This window comes from Acipenser ruthenus, chromosome 9, assembly GCF_902713425.1.
Source record: "Acipenser ruthenus chromosome 9, fAciRut3.2 maternal haplotype, whole genome shotgun sequence".
NCBI lineage: Eukaryota > Metazoa > Chordata > Actinopteri > Acipenseriformes > Acipenseridae > Acipenser > Acipenser ruthenus.
Window position 1 is genome coordinate 32,188,392 of NC_081197.1, and position 23,993 is coordinate 32,212,384.

Genomic DNA, 23,993 nt, shown 5'->3' on the forward strand with positions numbered 1-23,993 from the left:
TGCTAAAATGTTCTATTTATTATTAAAGCACGATGTTTGAAACCAACTTATCGGGTGATACGATAAAGCGGTGACATCTATAGAATTGTTATAAATGCGGGTCGCTTGCAGCAAAAACAAAAACTATATCGACGTCAGTCAACGGGGTTTTAGAGTTGGTCAAATTGCGTGCTAATTTCAATAAGACTTGTCCTGTTGTTGCTGTACATGACAAGTACTGTGTGTGACAGTGCTCTGATGTGAATGCTGTCCGATTAAACTCCAGTTGGTAACAGCTGTCAGAAAGCTTTCATTTAACAATACTTACGGCTATATGTATTGAATCAGACATTTTAAAAACTCATGGCTCGTCCTTTGAATGGCAGCACTGTCTTTTTCTTTTGCCTCTCTCTCTCTCTCTCTCTCTCTCTCTCTCTCTCTCTCTCTCTCTCTCTCTCTCTCTCTCTCCCCCTCTCTCTCTCTCTCTCTCTCTCTCTCTCAGATCCCTGGTATCAGGACGTTTCAAATGTTATCCACAATTAGAACCGCTGTTTGTAGTAAGCCGATGCAGTACCCTTTTTGACCTGTATGTGGTGTAGCTGTACGCGTGTTCTCGTTTTTATTGTTCGTTTTTTTTTTTTTTTAACTCGAAGTGCGTGACACGTTTTTGATCCCCACCGGGCCCCGCCCTTTTCTGTGAACGTGCTCGGTTGAGTGACATGACTGTCTGTACAGATCTGTAATCTCTGTATCTAAGTATTCTAATGAAAAATGTCACTGACTGCCTGTGTAGGTATCTGTAAATATTTAGGTAGATGAGCCTCAGTACTGAGGTGTTTCAACTTGCATGTAAAATCTCGATAGTAGTGCATTGTGCTGCATTCAATACGTTTTCTAAAATACTGCACGTTTTTTAAAGGAATCCACTGGTTGCTCTTCACCTGTAAAATGCAGGTTTTTAGTTAGAATGCTTAATAAGATGGTGTAAGAAAACAGCGCCAAAGAACCAGATTTCCAGCAGCTAAGTAGTAAACGCTACGCTCAATGTAAAAACAATTGTAATCATCGTATAAGTACCGCAAAGTACCGCAAAAGACCACAAAGTACCGCAAAGTACCACAAAGTACCGCAAATTACCACAAAGTTACCACAAAGGACCACAAAGTACCCCTATAATTACCACAAAGTACTCCCATAGTTACCATGAAGTCCTTAAGTAACCTAAACAAAGATGCATTTTACTCTTAGAGTCATGCATGCTAAATAAATGTCACAAGGCATATATATAGTTTGAAGGTATAGACTTTCTTGACTTACAGTAAAATGCTTTTTTTTAAACATTTATCTATTTTAAATTATTTATTTCTTAGCAGACGCCCTTATCTAGTGTGACTTACAATTTTTACAAGATATCACATTAGTTTTACAAACAACTTTACTGGATCAAAACAATAAATAAAAAATAGACCACCCACTAATAGGTAAGTTTTTTTATTCTCTGCTTAATACAGTTTTTTTTTTAGTTTTTTTTTATTTATTTCTTAGCAGACACCCTTATCCAGGGCGACTTACAATTGTTACAAGGTATCACATTATACATTATTTCACATTATACAGATATCACATTATTTTTACATACAATTACCCATTTATACAGTTGGGTTTTTACTGGAGCAATCTTGGTAAAGTACCTTGCTCAAGGGTACAACAGCAGTGTCCCCCACTGGGGATTGAACCCACGACCCTCCGGTCTAGAGTCCAGAGCCCTAACCACTACTCCACACTGCTCCACACAGGATTTATAGAGTTTCCTCTATAAATCCTTTGGTCTACTGTACATCAAATATATTTTTAATTTCTCTCCTTCGAAAAGTAAGGTCATCTTATTTGAGGCCACCTTAAATTTAGACCAATAGGTACAAAAACGTTAACAGTGAGCAAGACATGGAGAGAGAGTACAAAGACAGAAAATACCAGGCTATCACACATGAATAAAATTACAATAGGCCTATTGAGAAATTTATGAAAAACAATATTTGTCAAAAAAGGGGATGCTGAGATAAATATATTTTATATTCAGCCATTTGTTTTATTTGATGTTTTTTATATTATAATAATATACTTTTGTCACATACTATTTGCTATGCAAAATAATAATAATAATAATATAGTTACCCAGCGCCTTTATCCAGCAGCAGTTATTGATCACGCTCTACTGTCTGTAACACAGTCAGTTAGAAATGTGCGGTACTTTGGGATATTTTGGTAACTTTTAGGTACTTGGTGGTAACTATGAGTGTAGTTTGTGGTAATTTTGTGGTAATTTGTGGTCACTTTGTGGTAATTTTGTGGTACTTTGTGGCAATTTGGGGTACTTTGTGGTAATTAGTAGGACTGATAGGGGGTAAACTGTTTCAAGGGGTTGCTACGGGCTGAACTTGAACAGGGAGAGCCTACTGTGTTTTGTTCAGGTTGGAATTAATAAACATGGAAGAGAAAATCTCACTCATGCATTGTTTACCTGATTAATGTTTTTTTTGTAGGCTAAAGTGTTCTTGGTGCTCCAAGGAGACATGAACCACAGCTTGCTCTTTTATACCGGTGAGCCAGGGGCGGTGTGATCTTTGCAAATTTAACAGTGAATAAAGTGGGAGCTATGACAATTTTGAGGGCGCATTGTACCACGCCTGGATTAGCTCTAATCATTTTTAGGATGAAAAATATATTTTGGTTATTCTACTGCATAACCGTAATGTTTGGCAATCCAGTTTAAATAATTATTATTCCTTTGACTGCTGACTTCTCGTGAGTCCAAGTGTGGTAAAGATGAACAAAACAAACAGAAATACAAAGCCCTCCTATCAAAGCTGGCTGTTGTTATTCTACTGCACCATCCGACCATTAAGAAGAGCACAGGCTATTTAATTGCTTTCATTGTGTAATGCACTTCTATAAATAGAATATGTGCTGGCTGGCAGTGTTTGCAAATCTTTGTGTTCTTTTTTTAAAATGTAAACAGATCGACTATATCCACACATGCACACCCACAAATGCATTCTATATAAGGCCTTACCTGACAGTTCCTCACATTTACCATACACCCACGTAGAAATAGAGTAGATTAATGAGCTTTTTAAGGTTCTGTTTTTAAGGCTCTACTTATAATTAACAATAAACAGTAAATGTGAATCATACAGTGTCTATTGCCAATGGGGACAGCCAAATTTTACAGTGGGATTGCCTTAACCTTTTCCGGGGTAAAAGGGGTACCTTTTCCCTGGATAACCACCGATAGGTGGTTGATGCACTCCAGGGTGATTTGGGCCCCCCCCCCACCCTGTGCTGTTAAATGACTTCTGACAGTCCGGTTTAGGTTGATTGAATCAATCCCTAAGTAAATTATTGTATGGGCTCATTTGGTAAATGTATTTATGAAGAATTGAGTGGAATTCTTGTGTGCAGAACCACTGTTCTGATTTTTATGTTGATATCATTATCCTAACGGAAGCTAGAAATATAATTTGCCTGGTCTCCCAAACATATTTTGTGCTTAATTATTTATTTTTTTAATTACAGATATAGTTAACACACATTGTGCTATGAATACATTTATTTAATTTGTGTTGATTGATGTGCCTCTCAAAAGTGAATGACTCATTCAGTCGTTTGGCCTTTAACTTCCCTTTGCTGATTTGGGCAGAGAAGTTGAAGTCATAGTGTGTGTGTGTTTGTGTGTGTGTGTGTGTCTGAATAAGCCTGTGCTTCATCTTAGCAACATCCCCTTTCTCACATGTTCCTTGACCCCACCCACCCAGGCCTGGACAGTGACGTCACACATTCTGTAGGCCCTTCTGAATTCCTAAGAAGAAAGCAGAGCTAGTGGGCCAGAGCACATAACATGCGCGACACCAGATGCTGGGCAAACCGCACAAGAGGAACATAGGGCTGTAGATATAGGTTACGCAATAGGAAATTTGATCAGCCAGACTTGTGGGAAAATATAAGCAACATAAAGACAGAAGTAGAATATCTTGAACAAAATGTTCATGTTTACAATCTAGAGTGGTGCTGTTAAACTGTAGTTTTGGATGAATTTGATACAGGCCTGGTTTCTAATTCGCAAGCCAAAAGTATACATGGAAAAAGCATCAAAGCTGCTGCTGCGTGAGGTGTTCGCGAGGTTAACTTCTGCCAACTTATTTAAAGAATAGTAAAATATGACCAGCAAATTGTTTTTATCAGAATTTCAAAAGGAGTAGCAAACGCCTGGATTGAAGCATCATTCAAAACCAAAATGTGACCTGAAGAATATTTTTAGTAAACAATGGTAGAAGGATATCCACCAATTACATGTTTCTTTCTTTTAACCAACTTCAATAATTCTGGGACAACAAATCGCAAAATATTGAATAAATAGCACAGGCACTACTGCAGGCATTTCCAAGTGCTGAATGTTCTTTCAGTTACATGATCATAGTTAGAACAAAGTCTTGCAGGTTTCATCACATATCAGAAGCTAAGCAGAGTTCAACCATGGCTAATTCACAAGCGTTGGGTCTTCTGCCGTCATTTTTTTTTGCACCTAGGTTCACCCAGCTATCATACATGCCTAGCTTTCTTTTGGATTGCATTTGGCTATAGTCTGATAATCTCTGATATTTCATACATATATGTGTAACCTTTCAGGTACTGTGTGATTATTACAAGATTATGAGGACCCTCTATGTGCACTAGTCCCTTACTTGGGGTCCTGTATAGCTAGAAGTAACATCTTCTTGAGTCTATTTTTAAATATATCCCATTATAATGCAATTGCACTGCACTTCTAGTTATTTCTGATGTGGGACCTTGTACATGCTTATAGATGTGGTGTGAAATCCGACAGCTTCAAAGCATTTGGACCCAAGCCTTGCTGTGTAGGCTGTTCCATTTGCTTTCCTTCATTTATATGCACTGTGCATTTACCGTGACCTTAGACAAGCTGCACAAAACATTCTTTCTGTTTCTCCAATGAAACGTTCAGTTTGGAAAAAGTCTGAGTGGTTGCTTAAGAGCCCCTTATTGTCGTCCCCTAACAGCGAAAAACGGAGGTGCTATTGTAAGTGACTCTGCAGCAGTTGTGATGCATAGTTCACTCCCTAGTCTCTGTAAGTCACTTTGTCTGCTAAAAGACTATAATAATAATAATAATAATAATAATAATAATAATAATAATAATAATAATAATAACAATTGTTTTCTTGATTTACAATAATGCTAAGCCTCTTTTGCCAATTATGTTTTGCTTTTCAACAAAACAAAGTGTGCCATAGTTTCAAAAGACTAAACAAAAACACTTCTGTTTATTTTTGAAGGAAGCAGCACGCTGTTGCCCTGAAATTTCCATGAGTCAAGGGTTTGGGCCTGGAACTTAGGAAGCAACCATCAGTGCAGCTGATTGGCTGGAGAATCTACAATGTTTTATTTTGTTGTTGTTTTTGTTGTGTTTTTTTTTTTTTTAAACCAGGAACAGGCTAATTCTAACCAGCTTGCTGTTAGAGCATATTTATATAAATATAGGCCTCCATCATTTTCCCATTTATAAATCCTGTTTTGCATTGTATTGTATGTAATTTAAAATAGCGTACCAAGAATAGCCACAGTGCTTTATACTCCATATATTTGAGCTGGGCACCCCAGTGTTTGAGCTTGGTCGGGTGACTTACCTAATTGAGCTGGGATCTGAAACTAGTTTCTTGTAGCTTCCAGTCAGTGACACAGACCACTACGATTCCCTGTACCCTGTAGAGTAGTAGTGTTGTCATACCGTATTTATTCCTAGGTAACATTCTGCAGTGTCTATTTAAGTGATCTGAACAATGGTTATCTTTACCTCTGTATTAATCTTGCTTGATTTTTATTTATTGTTTGATGATAGAATAATTTATTGACAGAAGTTTCAGCAAATCTTTCTCATGGGTCAATAACTTAAGACAGACACTTTTTTTCTCAAATGAGACTCAAGAAAGCAGGAATCTGGCATCTGTACCTACTTCAGGTACCTCTGTGTTTTCTGCTGCAGAAAGAAGGTGGTTCCCAAAGTTTTGATGAATCTACTGTGTCCCTGTACTTTCAAGTAAAGGCAAGATTTTCCTCAGCAATGAAAGGGTTTGAAGTAAGAGATTGTAAACTAGGATATGTAAACGTTACTAACATAAATTAAATGAATGTGGGTTAGTGTTTAGACTCTAATGAACTGGACAATACTTTACAAACAAACACAAATAGCTGAAACTTAACATTTTTTCATTTGTAATGGAAACCTTTCTTATTCATTTTTCAATGAAAATATATGACATGCCAGCACCCAATTCTATGGATCTTGGCCCGGTTGATCTAGATTGACCCATAGGCTACAGTTATTAAGGAATGAATGCCCTGTGTACTGAAGACAGACATGCAGAGGCCTTGTAAAGTAAGCTTGTAGAACTAAGAAAGAGCGCATGCAAAGTTGGCTGGGTTGGTGACAGAAGCGCACTACCTGCCAAGAGATCATTGTTATACTTAATCTGGAGCTAGTGTGTCTGGGAAATGCTCCAGGGACTATGTGTCTGGGGAATACACCGTAAGGAATTTAAAATGCCTCGGGGGGGGTGTAGAGCATTCACTTCATTTTCTGGGCTCTGCGTAGTGTTTTGATTTGAATCTTTATGTAGTACAGCATTGGCAGGATGGTGTGTGTGTGTGTGTGTGTGTGTGTGTGTGTGTGTGTGTGTGTGTGTGTGCTTTTTTTGGCAGGACAAGGAATAACTCAGTCACACAGTCAGAGATATATGAGAATGTGCATTAACAAGATTAAAACTAGAATTACAAGTGTCCCCCCCCCCCTCCCCCCGAGGGGGCGAGGGAGAGGTCATATTTAAACCAGGATCACTGCTCACAGAGGGAATATTACGTTAAATGATTTCACTGTTCTGCTGGCCTAACGAGCAGCACACAAGATTTCGCTTTCCAGTTGAAGCATGTATTTGTAGGCAGTGGGCATGGGCGCAGTGGTGTCGTCACTTTGCAGATGTTGTGGGAATGTGGTGTTTCTATGCAGTTTCCTGTGTTCAGTATGTTGCTGCAACTGTGGGGCATCCTGCTTAAGATGCAGACCCTGCAACCACTTTGTTTGTTTTTGTTTAAGTTGAGATAAGCATTGGTAAAAAGAACTGGACCCAAACTGAAAGAAAAGTCAAAAGCTCCAGAAACGGTGAAGGCTTTCTAGTACAGATGGGCAGATATTTATCAGCTTGCATATGAAACGTAACTGAAGCAATGTTCCACGTTGCACCATATGGTTTCAGTTTCCCATTGTTGACCTTGCAGTATTTTTTGTTTCTTCAGGGAGGAAGGAAAGGCTTGTGCCCAAAAACAGCGTAAAGCCGAAGCACTCGGGCACGAGTACTACCCTCTGTGGCTAGTGCTCATATGAAGCATTGAAGTTTTACTACAGTGTTAGTAGTAATGTACAGATTAAAAACACTTTAATGGTTTGAAGAGTGCACCGTGGGATCTACTGCACACATAAGTTGTAAGTGATAGGGAAACCTAAGTTAAAAGTTTAATTAAGACTCCTTTTACCAGTATGTTGTAAAAGCTAGGCACTTTTTGCAGTCCAGTTGCCTGGAAATAATGCCAAAATAACAGAATTTTCTACAATAACGAAACCTGCAACAAGAAAAGAAAATAGGGTCAACGTCCAAAACCTGAGGAACTTCAGACACTTGTATTACATTTACTAAAACCTCTTTTTGTCCTTTTGTCTTTTAGGTTTTTCTGTAAAAATACAGCTTTTCTGTATTTCCCATTTTATTTAGTTTAATTAAGTGTAAGCCAGCAAAAAACAAAGAAATAATGTAAAGTTTTTTTTGGCCAAGACCAGATATTGTTAAAAAATGAGACAGATATAAATCGTTCTTGTATAATAGCAGTGAATGCTTTATTTGTGGTCTGGTAACACTAGCCAGTGTCGATTTCAGGCACTTGGATTCACCTCCTTCCCCAGCATACCCTTGTGGTGGCTTACTAGACCGCAAACTCCCAGCCTCTTGTTATTGCCTAAAACAGAGCTATGTAGATAGATCTTCTAATTGAAAACAGGGCTCTTTAAAATACACAAAGGGTTTCCAGTAAAAGCACATGAGAATGTTTGCTATTGCTAAGGCCATCTGAAAGCCTCTGCTAATGTAAAAACCTGCTGCACAATCTTTTTCTTAGATGCTTCTTTGTCTGTAAAGCTGTAGTGTCCCCGATGGTTTTTTTTAAATAGTGTTTTTGCAGAAGGTATTCATCTTAAAAGCCCTGTATATGTTTGTAAAACAAACATCTTTAGGGAGGGAAAAAGTATTTTAAATGTATTGAAATTTAAAATAATTTGACATATGGAACAACGAACATTGTTGTTTCTGTTCAAAACGGGTCCCCTTTATGGGTGAGAGCACAACAATGGTGAATTTTTTTTTCAAGTAGCACTTGCATACTGATATTATTAAGTGGCACATTGTCCCATTATTTGCTTTCTCAACCCCTTTACCATTATGCTTCACTTCCATTTAAAGACCTGTGCCTGCTTTGTGGTACATGTAAGGGGAAATGGCAAACAAGGTAGAGTTTCAGTTCCTAGCTTTAGCTGACAATCTACCTTGCCTGCAAACTGCGAGGGAGTGGAGATAGATGTGAATACATACAATTTTAGTGTCGCTTCCTTCTGCCGTTCCTTCTGCAACACAGAACAAAAAAAAAAAAGAAAAGAAAATCCAGCTGCAAAAATAAGATTCATTTCATCCAACACAAAGCAAAATGAGTTTACACAAATGCCCTGTTTGTAGAAAAACACATTGCAAACATTTTATATTGGTCCTTACCTAGACCATCACCTGTTCTCGACCTCTATTACATATGGAACCTAATAGAAACTATAGGCTATATGCAGCACTCAACCTGCTATGGAAATATTACATAGATAGAACTGCAAAGTGTGGCTACAAAGAAAAGAAACCTATCCCTGACTCCAAAAAGAAGTGCTTCTATTTTCCTTCATCTGCAGACCCACCCCTTGGCATTGCGGTTCTGTTACACTTTCTTGTGTCTTTCTGTTACTCCACACCTAACTGGTTTATATGTTACGTCTGGGATGCTGCTAAAATTCCTTTTCTGTCCCTCGTTTCCTGTTCGTACGGTATGTGTAGTGAGGTTTCTCATGCGGGATCTCTCTTAAAGCAGGCTGTTTTACACGCTCTGGGAAACCACTTATTGATTTTAATTGAGGTCTTGTTTAAAGTCCCGCTTGCTGGATAATTCCCATGTGGCTGTTGCTGTGCTCGTTGATGTTGTGGTTTAGGCATCTGTTCCCTGGAGACCCTGGCTGTTGGCCACGCTGAAGTGTGTCTGTGTGTTTGAGTAAAGGAAAAGACTGGGTCCTTCAAATAATGCTTTCTTTTGTTAATTCATTTTTTTCTCACGTTGGATCTTTGACTTTTTTCAGGATAAAATTAGATAATACAGTACAAGTTTGTATTCTCTACAGCTGTTGACAAACCTCTTGGTTAGATAGCATGTTCCTATAACACAGTACCAGATGTTCCCTCCATTGGAACTGAGGTTTCTAATGCTGTGAGTAAGATGTGACTGTTCCTTTTATGTTCTGCATGGTGAAGGCAGTTTTAACTTTCCTTGGGGTGCTTGGCAAATCTGCTTCTAATCTGTTTGAGATACAGATTTCATACTTCCAGGGTTTTGGAAACTCCTGCTGTTCACTTTGACCTGCGACTTAACAGTATCGGTGTTCTGTTTTCTAGTAAATGCTTTTCATAATCAAAACCCTTTTTGATATTATAGTTACTATTGTCATGGGTTGTGCACGAAACTTATTTACAAGGCAAGGCAGATCCCCTTCTTAGTGTGAACTATTTTGTATACAGTATGCTGGTAAGATGACAGGTAATACACTACACAAACCTTTAACAACCTTAACTGATGGTTACAAGTAGTAAAGCAGCACATTAAGCAAAGCAGCAGGCATAGGTGGATGCTGATTGAGATCACGGGCACCCTTTTGTCACTCTTGTCCTGTTAAAGTCCCTGGAGAGCGTTGACGCAAGTGGATGTTTTGCTGACCTCCTGCTGAATTACATAATGAAATCAGATCGATCCCACATGAAAGGTTAATCACATTCCAGCAGGCTAGTTCTATTTTAACTTTGTATAGTGAATCTTTGTGCTTGTCTCGGGGTGTGTGTCCGTTTCAGACAGCACAGCTTCTTGAACTGTGGGACTGCATCTTTTAAAAGCCTACCCCCCGGGACTCCATCTTGTTTTGGTGTCAGGCTTCTGTTCGTATTGTTAATCTTCTTTGTTAAGCACTTTATTCTGTTTTTCCAATATGGTTTCATATTTCTCTTTGGCATTATTGAAAGTTTATATATATATATATATATATATATATATATATATATATATATATATATATATATATATATATATATATATATATATATACAGTGTGTACATGCGAAAGTGAGTTTCAGAATTACTATAAACCACAATAGGATTACATCAGATTTGATACTTCTCTACCACACACAGCTGTCCTGGCTGATTCACCGTCATAGATAACATTTTGTATAGTCTCCTGGAGAAAAACAATTGAGGATTAGAGATTTTAACTTATCACTCCCACACGCACTCAGGCAGTTAGTGATAGTGGCCCATACTGTCGGCCTGTCGAGGTAGAGCAGTGGAGCAGGTGTGTGAGTTTGCAGCCAATGGGATTGAGAGCTTGGTTGTTTGCTACAGAAGTCCGACCTATCTTAAGCGTGAATTGATACAGATTCAGTTAATATCAGGTTATGGAGCTGTGGTACTGCAGCAGAAGCACCCAGTTAGGATCTGTTTCGATTACAGGAATACTGTAGTTGAAAGAAAAAGGAAGCTCTGTAGAAGTGGAAGTGCTGTATATCTTCTGTTGAATTTTATGCTGAGCTGAACTGAACTGAGGAAAATTGTGTGTGTGTGTGTGTGTGTGTGTGTATGTGTGCGTGTGTGTGTGTTCAATGAAACTCTCTCTCTCTCTCATTATGTGATCAAATTGTTAAACTTGTATATTGGGGGGAAACGCAGGATAGCTACAACACATTATTGATTTCATCCATGTGACATTTACATTTTGCCTTTTAATAAAATTGTACACTTGAAACAAGGAGAAGTGGGCTGTAGTGCGCTGTCTCAGCCTGGAAAGATATAGATGCCTATTTGCACAGTTTGCCTTTTTGAACCCTGTATTGACCGATGCTGTTTTCAGGTGGATTTGAGTGATCGGGGACCCAGTTCTCTCTCAATGTCTTCAGAAGTATGTGAATCAAAAGTATGTGAATCTAACCCAATTATGTGTTGATCATGATTGACAAAGTGATTCCAAAGTGGCAAGCACAGGTCTCCTAAACACCCTCACATTTCTTTATTTTTTTAAATTTATTATTATTATTTTTTTATTTAATGTAATAGTCGTCAATTAGTTTTTTTTTATTGTTTTCTCCCCAAATAAAGAAATGTCCAATTATTTTTAGGCTCAGCTCACTCAGGAGGGGCGAAGACGAACATACGCTGTCTTCCGAAGCGTGTGCCATTAGCCGCTTGCTTTTTACACACTGCAGCCTCACCATGCAGCCACCCAGAGCTACAGCGTCAGAGGACAACACAGCTCTGGGCAGCTTACTGGCAAGCCCGCAGGCGCCAGGCCAGACTACAGGGATCGCTGGTGCGTGGTGAGCCGAGGACACCCTGGCCGACCTAACCCTCCCCCCACCCCCCCCCCCCCCCCGGGCGGCGCTTGGCCAATTGAGCGCCGCCTCCAGCTCCCATCCTCGGTCGGTAAAGGAATAGCCTGGACTCGAACCGGCGATGTCCAGGCTATAGGGCGCATCCTGCACTCCACGTGGAGTGCCTTTACTGGATGCGCCACTCGGGAGGCCACATTTCTTTATTAACATCTTGTGTTTTTTGTTTTTATTTTGTTTTAACATTTTAAAAATAAAAGCTGCTTTGATTGTGAAGTATTCTCAGCCCCTGGGATTATACAATCCATACAAAGAGAAAAAGGGGCATTAAAAGGGGGAAAAACATGACGGATAGATGATTAGTTCAGTTTATTTTATTTTATATATAACCCTTTAGCCCTCAGCTTTATGTGAACCACGCATCAACAACCTATACAATACAAGGGTTCATAGAGTTCCATTCAGGGCTCAGAACCCCCCCCCCCCCCCCCCCCACGCTTTTTCTCACGACTACTTTTCAGATCAAACTCGCGTGGGATGGAAACAGATGTCTGCGATCAAAGGTCACACTTCCTGTTTTGCTATACTAGGCCCAAGCTCTGATTTTTGGGTTTGAAACTTTGAGTACTAGAAACACTAGATGCTGTGAGGTAGCAGGACTGCAGAACTTGTATTTCTTGGGGCTTGGTTTTCAAAGAGATGAGCGCATGAAAGCCCTTGGATGGTATATTGTGTCTACAAATGCATTTCTACTTCCTCGCCAGCATTTAAGAATGACTTTATTCCCCTAACACAGTAACTCTTGCATTTGGGGAATGTTGTCGCAATAAAATGATACCTGAAACATGTATGAATGTATATCATGTATCTTATGGCTGGGCTGTGCAGTTGTGCCTTTGAATTTACTTCAGTACTGTACAGCTATGGCCAACAGTTTTGCATCACCCTATAGAATTAACTGATTTTGTTTCATAAAGTCGAATGAAACCTGCTGAATAATGTTACGTTAACATATTGAATTGCATCCACTTAACAAAGAACTGACAAAAATTTAACCATTTGACATTTTGAAATCCAACATGAAATACTGTACTACTGTGGATTCCGATAGACTTCTGCTAGATCATATTGTGGTTTATTTGATTACATGATTTCATATCTAAATTATGTTCATATAGTTTTTTTTTAAATGTTTTATTCTGTCTCAATCCTAAAATTCTAGGTGATGCAAAACTTTTGGCCATAGCTGTACACCACAGGATTATTGTAATGGGATTACTCCTAACAGTTCTCTTTCAGACATATAGTGCATACACTAACTCTGTCTTTATGTGGGAGTTAATCCTTCTAATTGTACTCATTTGCTGTGTTCTGTGGTGTAGCCATGCAGTGTTCAATGTACTGCCCCTGACAGGGAATGCTAGTGGTTTTAGGCTTCGGACTCCGAGCACATACTGGTTCGATGAAGCAGTCTTTTCCGTACAGTGAAAGGATCTTTCCCTCCTTGTTTTAAGTGTTTTAGGAACAGGCATTGCATTACAAGTACTTTAAAAAAGCAAATCTGAGTGCAAACTTCAGAGAAGGAACTGACTGTTGTAGGCATGCTATTCTTGAGCTTTCAGTGCCAGAAACTTGAATAGAATCAAGTGTTTATTTGTGCAAAATGCAATGGACAGGCCAGATATTTTCTTAGAGGCGATTAATTGAGTATTCAAGAAATATTTTCTTAAAAGGCAGCAAGCACAAATTTAGGTTTTACATACCATTAGAAAATAAAGTTAAAAAAGACTTTGTGTTCTTCTGCTGTGGTATATTTAGCAGTTTACTTGTTTGTTTGTTTGTTTGTCACAGCTTGCTTTACGACTGAAATGTACAGGTATGTTGCACGTTGAACAAAACAATAAACCTCTGCTTTCATGAAGTACATTTTTGGGGTATTGTGCAGACCATATTTATTTTTGCTGTCTTGCTATTTTGTTTTAAATATGCCTGCAATGTGGCAAAATATTGAGTCAAGGTGTCAACAGCTACATTACAAAGGAAGGCAACCAAGCTAACATAATTCGCACAACCATGAAAAAAGCGTTGTTTTATTTATTTTTTTGGTCAAGTTGGTAAAGTTAAATGCTCTTTATTAAAATCACGGACACCAACACACATCATGGAATCTGTGACACCCATGACCATTGTGACCTCATCCCAGCCTTACTCATGAACAGGAAGGAACAGTAACACTGGCTACAGTCAAGCACAATGCTAACAGGCTCCAAAAGAACTGTGCCTTATAGCTCTGAAGGTGTAGAGTACCTCATTGCTGACGTGACTGTCCCATTCATCGCTGGGTCTCGCTGAAGCAGACTGACAATTGAACCGAATTGTGTGGTGTTTTGTAATATAATGGCAGTGGCAAAATGAGGAGGAGGAATGTATGAGAAATCATGATTTTGTGTAACAAAAAAAAACCAAACAGAAATATAAATATAAAGCAGTTTCTCTGTGTGGGTAAATTACCCTGCCTCAGCTTCTATTCTAAGCAGCCTGACTCCCTGGCACAGAAGAACTTCTTTCAGTCTAGCTTTAGATATTTAGCGATGGCTTGTGTGTGTGTCCTTGACCGAACTCTCCCTTTGTACTTCAGAAGGCGGAACAGAAGATTTTTATTAATGCTCTCTTTGGTGTCGAAACTGATGGAAATTCAGGTTGAGCAGGTCTGATGTCTTCTATTTTTAGAAGCTGGATGCAGTACAGTGATAGCCATTCATGAAGTGTGACAAATAACTTTGAAGTGATTATGCGCTGGGAAGAGATATGACTAATAAAACGAGAAACGAGATTTGAATGAAGAATAGCCTATAGGTTGATGCAAATAGGCTGCAAATGGAAAATTTGTGCCCCAGTGCTGCAGGTAAATGGACTGTAATGAGTGAAGTGCTCAACTTTATTTCTGTGGGGTTTAATTATCCTCTCTAGGATGCCTATCCCAGATCAGTAGGATATAGAGGTACACACATTGGGCCATATTTGCAAAGTGTATTCCTGTCTTTTAATTGATTTACTATTTTTTTGAAGAGGTAAAAATAAAAGCCTGTTAATTTTCACAAAACCAGAACCAAACAACTAAGTCAAATAATCTGAGTTCTCTTTCGCACTTTCAAGGTATTTTGTATCTCATTAGAGTAGGTGATTTTTCTCCTTTTCAAAAAATGGGTGTGTGACAGGATGGCTGGCCAGATGCAGGAAGAAAAAGACGCGCTGTGTGCCTGTGACAGTCTGGCTAGCAGTGGTGACGTCACGGACCAGGAAGTAGAAACCAAAACAAGGGATGGGCGGGTGAAGCTGAGTGCAGTAGCACTCAGCGTATTTATTAACAAACAAAATATTTAAACAAACCAACAAAACACAAAACAAAAGGGCACGAGGGCCAAACGAATAAACAAACAAACAAGTAAGTGTCGTGCTGGCTAATCCAGCACGTTTTAGCAATTGTTTTTCGAATGTTGCTCGCTCTCTCCGCTCCCCGTACTCTCCTCTGTACACCCAACAACCTCGAGTGCAGAGAGCTGCAGGTTTATATACTCTGGCCAAGTGATTAACTAGTAGTTAATTATCTTATTATACCTTGGCCAGAGTCTGCACGCGTTTGGTAAGGATGCATGACTGTCAGCTAGTTAAATAATCAGTAGCTGATCAGCCATGCATCCTCACGGGGTCTTTAAATATAATAATAAAAGACGCGGCGCTTTTACCCGCGCCGCAAACAACAATACAAATAATAATACATAGAGGCGGGACACTCTGCCACAGTGCCGTTTATTTAAATAACAAAAACAAATAAAATATTTAAACAAAAAAACAGTGCAACAAATTAATCACTTAATTTGGGAGATGGCCCCCTTCTGCACAAGGTTTTTAAATTGTGGATGGGGCTTCCCATCCACGCTGCAAATCAATACAAAATATACAGCTTCGCTGTCATATTTATAAATAAATAAACCATAACAATAACGACAATAATAATAATAATAATAATACAACAACAACAACAACAAAACAAATACAAAATAATAAATTGCACAGGGGTGGAGGGGTACCCCGTTCTACAAATAAACAATACATTTGTGGCAGGGCTTTGCCCCGCCCCCTTTTCATGTGCAGGGCTCCTCGCCTGAATTTGCATAATATGTGTTACATGTGTTTATTATTGCATGATAATTGCTTTTAACATCATTGATTACTGTTTTCTGCATATTTGGTATGCACTTTAGGGTCAGACCCATGTTAAGTTCTGCCGGCGACTTAGCCCTTTAAATCTTTTTACTCAGGCACTGTAAGAGACACGAGACTTGGGGCTTTACAACAAGGTCCTATTCGTGTATTTCCAATATGGGACCCTGTCAGTGGACGGCCGTGAATGCCAGTGTTTTGTTTTGCAATGTTACTGCTGCACTGTATGAAAGACCTACCTCGGTGCAGTAAACAAACATTTTCAGACAAAGTCTTTACAAAAGAAGAGAAATCGAGTTGACAGTGTTTGTGGATCAGATGCATGTCACAAGTCAGCTGTTAAGGTTAGGTTGCCATGGTCGCCACATTGCATGGCTTTAAAGCCACAGTGAATAGTGCACAAATAAATTATTTTGCAAATTTTTCAGTTCAGTTTTTTTTTGGCTGCTGTTGGTACCTTTTGTATATATGGCCATAATTCCTTTATTTATTATACAATTTGTTCAGTTTGTTTTCCCATGTTCCCTACATGCTGAAGTTTCGTTGTACACTGTCAGATTTGAGCTGGCCATGCTAAAAGAAATGTTATAAACAATAAATAATGTTTTTTTCTAAAAAAGCGTCTCCCTTTCTGTGGGTTTTGTTATCTGTACTAAACAGTGTGAGTTTCAGACTATTTAACTGTTTTTTTTTATGGAAGCCTAGTGTGTGCACATGAATTTCCTGTATGACATGTACTTTTATAGTTAAAGAGTTATAGGCACAAATCTAACAACAGTATAAACAGGCGAAAATAGATCCTAGCACAGTTCCTAGCAGCGCAATGGACTGTGGGACTTAATATGACATTATCCCATCATGCACTGTATTTTATGTTTACAGCCCGGCACATATGAAGCCTGTGCCCGCAGAAGACGTAGTGCTTCTTGGAATGAGCGTTATGGCTTTGTTTCTTAAAAACCACAAGGTACATTTTATCATAATGTATGCATTTTGTTTTGAACTCTGAAGTTCTCCTTTTCAATACCTGTCAACACTGAGTTTTCAAAATAAGGGAGCTTTTGTAAATTGAAATCTTAGGGGCCTGAATTGAAGTGAATAACTATTCCACTTTATTATTTGGTAGAATGATAGGCTGTGATACGGTGCTCCTTCTAATTGCTTTTAAAAAGGAAAAATATCAAACCGAAAAACAACCATGTGGTTCCTTGACCCTGCAGTTCTTATTGTACTATAGTTGTAGATGTCTGATTTGGCAGCAGCCAGTACTTTGTAAGCAGGTCCACTGCAGTTGATTTTGCACGACAGCAAAGCATACACAGTTGGTGTTGTTACTTTCATCACACTACCCCCTGAGGTGGTCTCGAGTACGGTATTAAACGCTGCGTAGTGTAGATGCTAACCGTATTTAGCACTTTTAAGCCAGTTTAAAGGCAACTAATATAGTTTAAAGGCAGTGTGGACAGGGCCTTATTGTTTACACTGTCTGAGCAAACCTGAGCCAGATGGAAATTTCTTTTGAGGCCAGTATAAAAGTAACTACATGGGATGAATGACAGTAAACCTGTGAAACCAAATGATAATATATTTTTTAGATGTTAAGCTCTCTCTGGTATATAAATTGTGGTTTTATATGATCTGAATCGTGTTGTAAAAGTTCATAAAGATCTTTAAAATGTCTGGCTATGTTTGGTTATGTCAATGAAAAACATTGACAATAGAAAATCAGCTAATATTGACCCCTGTGGCACACCCAAATATTCCTCCTTCTTGATAAGTTTCTAAGAAATGTGAACAATATGTTGTGTTTGTTGAAAGTAAACATTAAATATAATTGCAAATCAGATTTAAATATCACTTCCTGTCAATTCTTAAGCAAAATCTCTCGTATCTGCAATCCTTTCTTTTTTGGTTATGATCGGATATCTTCTTGTGTGCAAAATGCTCAGTGAATTTTGTAATACATTTAGGATAAAAACGGTTTATTTTAACTGAGATGAAAATGGTGCACAGTTTTGTAACAATGGAGGATGCGATACCAGTATCATATGAGAGAGAGTAAACAGCACTTGAGGAATAGGGATATTTATGTTTCCAGACTTCAGTTAAGCAGCTTTTAAGGATTACTGTAACACAGCAGTGAAAGAGTCCAGAAACAGTTTAGTGCTATCAGCTGAACTGATGCTTCCTGGGCGCTTGGAATTCTGTTTTGTTACTGTTCATTTTATAAGAAAGGTTAATTTATACAGCTATGGCATCTCTTAGAATTTTAGGATTGAGACATACTTTAAAAAAAATAATGGCCAAAAGTTTTCCTCACCCTATAGAATTAACTAATTTTGCTTCATAAAGTCGAATAAAACTTGCTGAATAATGTTAAGTTAACATATTTAATTACATACTGCTTTGTAGTTTTCCATATACTTAATGAAAAACTGACACAAATTGAAAATTGTGACATTTAGAAATACTGTACTACTATTATGGCTTCCAGTAGACTTTTGCAGTATCATTTTGTTGTTTCTTTGATTATGTGATGTTAAATAAAATAAAAACATTTTTAATTATGGCTCAATTCTAAAATTCTAGCTGATGCAAAACCTTTGGCCATAGCTACCAAACCCTAGAGGTGAGAGTTCAGCTGCATGAGCTCCTCCTTCACCAGTAGGGGTCACTGTGAGGCGAACCAGTTCTAAGTGAGTCTTCCTTCCGAGCCCACAGCAAATTTAAAAAGTATTGCAAAACTTTCATTTATTTTAAAATTCTGGGACTTTTATACATGTTTCACTCTTATCTTTGGCTGAAAGCATGCACTTAAGACACCTTCCTTCTGAAAGCAAAGTAATGAAAGTATAGGAAAAAATATATCATAAGACCTGTAGTTCAGTACTTGCTTGGAAAAAGCCAGGCTAAAGACCCAGGGGAAAAAATATCATGCCTTACCATTTTATGCTAAACACATATCTCACATTATTTGCTGCAATGCATGTCAGTTGCCAGGTGACATGTTCTGGCACCAATGATCTACTGTAAGAGCTTGTAAAGAAAGCTTCCAATCTGCTAAATGCTGTACTAGGTGAAGGTACATTACTTGCACAGAAGTGATTGAGATCTGGTGCCCACTTCCTGTGTGTAACTGCAGCTTGCAGGAGGGAGGAAGTCCTGACCCTCAGTGGCAGCTTCATTCGCTCAGGTTGGGCAGACCATCTTTAAACGTTTAAACACAATTCTTCTTCTCATTTTGTTTTGTGCCGTTTTTCTTAGTGTAGCTGGAAAGCACCTGTCATGAATTGTTTCTGTTGCTGTGGGTTTCATGCCTGGTGAATGTTTTAAAAAGCTAAAACGACAAACGACTTATTCCGCCCTTCAAAAAAACAAACCAAAAAACAACAAGTACAAATGTATACCTTTGCAGTAGCTCTCTTAAATCCTGAGCTATGGCTCGGTAGTTCTGTTAAGTAAACATAACTACCGGGCCATATGTTAAGTAAATCTCTGTAAAGTCAGATTTACTTAAAGACGACACTTAACTAATCAAAACCTAAGACAAAAAAGCCAAGCCGAGTTAGGAAAATTAGAACATTACCTCAAAATCCTATGAATGCGTTTTTAAACAAGTTTTTATTTCATCAGAATGTAGCCTGAAAATCTTGGATGATCATTTCTAAGTAATAAAAAGAGATCCAGTAGTCTCTGGCTTGGGAAGCAAGCGAAGTGTTCTCTTAGCCGAAGTGTTCTCTAAAGCCCCTTTGTCCCTTTCACACTGGCACACATTAAAAAATGGAGCAGCAGCTTAGATTACTCTTGCTTTAAAGTCAGTTTTGAAAAGATTACAATAAACCAGTTGAATTTGAGTTTCATGATGATGAGTTATCAGGTTACAAAACAGAAACAAATCGCTATCGGTGCCAAAAAGGTGTTCTTTTTAGCAAAGTTCCTGTTTCTTTAGCCAGTGCATTTACAATGACAAAATCCTGTTTCACCGCAAGGGTGTTCCCAAAGCCGAAGTGTTCTTCTTAGAGGTGTTCCTATACACGGAGACGACTGAACTGCACAGTGTACAGTTTGCATCGATTTGCAAAATTGGTTGATTTGACATGAAGTGATGCTTTTTAGAGCAAGTCTGTTTATTCCACACTGAAAAAACTGGAAAGAAGATTTGTTGGCAGTTCAGATTCTGCCTGTGCAGCATACTTTAAGAATAACACAGAAGTACAGTATGACTGAGTGTGGTTACACATTCATCTCCAAACAGATTAAAATGAAAATTCACTGGAAGAAAAGTAACTTTTGGCCACTGAAGCACCTTTTCCTTGAAGACAACAGCAAAATTTATAAGCGTTTCTTGGTGTATTTGGCAATGTTCTCTATGCTGTCAGAGACTCCCATTAGTCCCCCACTTAAAATTCAATGCCAAAATATATAAAATGCTAATGTTTTCATAAGGCCCTGTAGCCAACATATCTACGGAAATATTTTTACATCTTGTTTCTCAGTTTATTATAAGTGTAACCACGTAGAGTGTGTTTTATTCTATTGCTATCGCCTGCTTTGTTGATACTAGGTAGATTGTGTGTGTGTGTGTGTGTGCGTTTGTGTACTGCAAAATCTTTACCTCTTGTGAAGTGTTTCAAAAGTTTGTACAGGCCAGTGTTAAGCTGGTTTCGGAAAGATGTATTCCCAAGACATTTTTTTTTTTTGTAATGAAGCTGAGTCATGAGATGTTTATCAAAGGAGGAAACCAATTCTTCTTTTTAATGAATAGAACCATAGATTAGAAATTTGTCAGTGTTACCAGGCACGTTTCCGGACCATGTTTTGCAAACTACCTCATAAACAAAGCTGCAGTATGCCTGGTGAAGGTTGTGTTTAACACCATAGTCATTTCCTAGCTTAGTACAAATGACGAACAGAACATGACAGAAACGTACTGTAGAATGTATTTATTTATTTATGTATTTTATACAGTCTCTCACCAATATAATCACCTCTTTAGCTTTTAGGCCTTTGTCTTTTTCTACCGATGATGTCACAGCATTGACAAACTAATCTAAAACTTGCCACAAAATCAAATATACTGTAACCAAAATCAAGAACCCTATTAAAACACTTTTAAGTAGGTCAGTAAAGCACTTGGAGTGGCAGTTACTTCTAGTTTTAAATACAACAGAAGCATCTGACTTTGTCACTTGTGGCTACAGTTGCTGGAAAGAAATAACTTTGTGCTATACCACAGGGATGGAAATAAGACTCCAGTTGCATAGCAGTTTCACTCATTCCAGGTTTTACTAAGAGCTTGATTAGCCACAGTTAGCTCATAGTAAAACCAGGAATGGATCAAACTGCTATGCAATGGGAGTTTTATTTCCATCCCAAATATCAAAAAATGCTGTGTACAAGTACGTTTTTAATAATGGCTTTCTCCTGGTTCAAATGATGGGCAAACCAGCTTGCCCAAATTCTCTAGATTGTGACCTGCTGCTTATGACCTGCTGCTGTACTTCAGTCTGTCTTTTTACAAAATTTACAAAAACAAAATACAGCTTTTGAGTTTGGGACTTGCCTTAGCATGCACTTGATGAATCAACCTCTATAATCTGTCTACTGTATTATGATAATACAGTAGCTGTGATGTACCGATATTCATGACCCACATGTTTTTGTTGGATGTTGTGAGTTTCCTTTGACATTTTTGATTGCTTTGGGACCTGAAGTAAAGTGAATATTTTCCTGGAAGACAAAAACAGCTTATAACTGATAGAAAGGTATGTGAAAATAAAAGCATTCCACAAGACAGAATTTGGTGCTGTTTCAGGGTGGAGCATTTTCTAGTTTGTGCTGTCTTTCTTTTTTTCCCTCTTCTTTTTACATAAATGGTTTCCTTTCAGCTCAAGTTGATTTCGTAACTTGAGTTTGGCTCTTGGTTTGTTTCTTCAATTCAGACTGGAGGAAGCATGAAACACTGCTTAAATACAAATGACATGTATCCAAGAACTGCTTTGTGTGAAGATCCTCAGTGCCAGGATCCTAGCGGCAGTGGTGTTTGAGTCTGTCAGGAGAATTATCTGCCATTTGTTCCACTTCGGATCTACAGTGGGTTAGTGTTTGCTTCTGCCCTATGTGTTCCATTGTTGTACTGTACCTGTGATGAATGGGTGTGATACTGAAGCCAGTTTGTTCTGCTATTCGTAAAACATCTGGAACTTGAGGGATGGTTTAACTGCAGTAATTCAATTGGGTTTTTTTTCTGTGGATTGGCACCATTGTGGGTAATGACATTGCAATAATTCAAGTGTAAACAAATTAGTCTCATCCTTTAGAGGAGTTTACCACTGTATTTTGCACTGCATTTCCCATGGTTATACTATGCATTTACTATAGTTTACCCTGTTTTGTCATGTTTATTAATGTTCTTTACCATACCTCGCTATCCTTTGCCATGCTTACCTTACCATGCTTTTACTTGGCTTTTATTACACTTTGCTGTGCTTTTAAACTGTTCTAAGGGATTGAGTGCCTATACTGTAGATGTGTCAATCTAGTTTCATTGCTCTGCAGTGAAAATGTGACTGCTTGACAGTTCGCATGGGCGCTCTGTTTCAATGGCCTGGGTTTGTGCAGTGATTCCCAATGGCTGTGTGCCTGCAGTCACAGTTCCCCAATGCTGTGCTTTGGGTCGCAGGGTCCAGCTGTGTGCTCTTCCTATTGTAATTCCTCTGGAAAACTGACAGGGAATAGTTGGCATGTCTGCTGCACAGGAGAATCAATGAGTCAGGCTGTTCCGAAACAATTTCACAATCTAAAACAATAATGAACAAGGAGAACAAAAATGTTAGTATGAACTTCTATTTTCCCACACACTACTGAAAAAAAGTGTTTTGTAAGCATTATTTAGCAAGATTTCAAGTGTTTTTATTTAACCAGGATAGAAGCCTTGAGATATACATGTCGTTTTACAAGGGGATCCTGGTAAGTAAAGCAAGAAATAACATTCTAAAATCAGTAGTTAAAAAGAAACCGATAACAGAAAACAAAAACACTCATTAAATACAGGAATACAAATAAAAACATAGAAAAGCAAACCATTGCAATTTACATGATCGTAGTGGGGTCCTAACTGTAACATAAGAATGGCTACACTGGAGTCAAAATTGAAACAAAAAGCTGAACAGTGAAGGAGGTCAAAAAAGGTAAATAGTTATTATAAAGCAAAGGCTAAGCTCATTCAGTAACTTGTAGTAGTAAATGACCACAGTTACAATTTTTAAAGGGTTAAATGAGCAAACTACAGTAAGCCTTTTCTTATTTATTTATTTTTTATTTGAAATATTTCTTTTGGAATTATAAATATTGTGCTTCGCGGAGCCAAAAGGACATTTTTTTGCTGGTGTTTCATTACCGTATTTGTTATTCTGTGGTTTTCTGCTGTGTCAGTGATAGCTGTTGCAAGGGGCATAAACAGCAGGAGGCTTCTGCTGTCTTCTGTTGAAAGGAAATATTGATATAAACAAAGGGTTGTTGTTTACAGAAACAGAAATGCGTGTTTGTATATGTTGTTGTTTGAAACACCCGCCTAATCCCGTTCACCTTGAGATCCAAAGACTGCTGAGACAACGCAGGTGATGCACACTTAATTCAGAAGACAGGTTTTACTAGTGCTGCAGGCCGAGAATTGGCATCAAACTTGGCTTGTGTGGATTGCAAGAGAGGCTGGACATTTAAAACCGCAAGGCAAAAAGAGGGTTGAATATTAAACATGATTTTAAAATGTTAATTCTGAAATACAATTTATTTTTTTGAAAGTGAAGTATACATTGTTGGTTTTGTTTAGCGCTGGTGGTTCCCGCCATTGTCATATTGACTGCATACTTCAGTCCTTTACCATACTTACAATGCTTTACTGAGTGTTGTATCATTTTAATAAAACTGCTCAAGAGGCCACTCTCTGTCATTGTACTGTGACAGCTTCATCATTTAAAAGGGGCTTTTTAA

The 23,993-nt window shown here is 38.3% G+C and overlaps 1 protein-coding gene across 1 annotated transcript in view; it reads left to right on the plus strand.

The window, feature by feature from the left end:
• Positions 1–23,993, plus strand: part of LOC117405760 (ras GTPase-activating protein 3) — a 74,646-nt gene that overhangs the window by 422 nt on the left and 50,231 nt on the right. The window lies entirely within an intron of this gene.